Source organism: Mesitornis unicolor, unplaced genomic scaffold (genome assembly GCF_000695765.1).
Source record: "Mesitornis unicolor isolate BGI_N332 unplaced genomic scaffold, ASM69576v1 scaffold43364, whole genome shotgun sequence".
Taxonomy (NCBI): Eukaryota; Metazoa; Chordata; class Aves; order Mesitornithiformes; family Mesitornithidae; genus Mesitornis; species Mesitornis unicolor.
In genome coordinates this window covers 8,005-8,430 of record NW_010181566.1, presented here as the reverse complement: position 1 = coordinate 8,430, position 426 = coordinate 8,005, and the positions used below count along the sequence as shown (strand labels likewise).

The 426-nt window shown below is 43.0% G+C and overlaps 1 protein-coding gene across 1 annotated transcript in view; it reads right to left on the bottom strand.

Moving 5' to 3' along the window:
* The window catches only part of LOC104539837 (beta-glucuronidase-like), a gene marked incomplete at its 3' end in the record, with an annotated part of 7,335 nt that overhangs the window by 870 nt on the left and 6,039 nt on the right, over window positions 1-426 (bottom strand).

Genomic DNA, 426 nt, shown 5'->3' with positions numbered 1-426 from the left:
TCCTGCTGGGCACGTTTTAAACTGAGGCCACCAGTGGTGTTTTCCTGGGGGGGGGAGGAACAGCCCTCTCAGAGTTACTGCTCCTGCAAATTGTAGGACAGCTTGAAAGAAATACCAAGTGTAACACATAGCAGGGACATGGTAGTATCACGTACCTACAAATTTACCTGCTAGAGGTGTTTATGGTACAGTAGTGACAAGCATTACAAAGCTATCTTGAAAAATTAAGAATTACATAGGAACTACCCCAGAAGCAAATTTACGTATGTTAAAGAGCCTTGGCTCACGCTATGGCCAGCTTAAGGCATGGACATCCAAGAAAAGTGCGTTTTGGCTCTTTATACAGCTCTAGGAATTTAATTATGAAGCTGGAAGAGCTTTCAGATGATTCAGTGTTAACAGACATCTGCCAAAGAAGATCTAGAG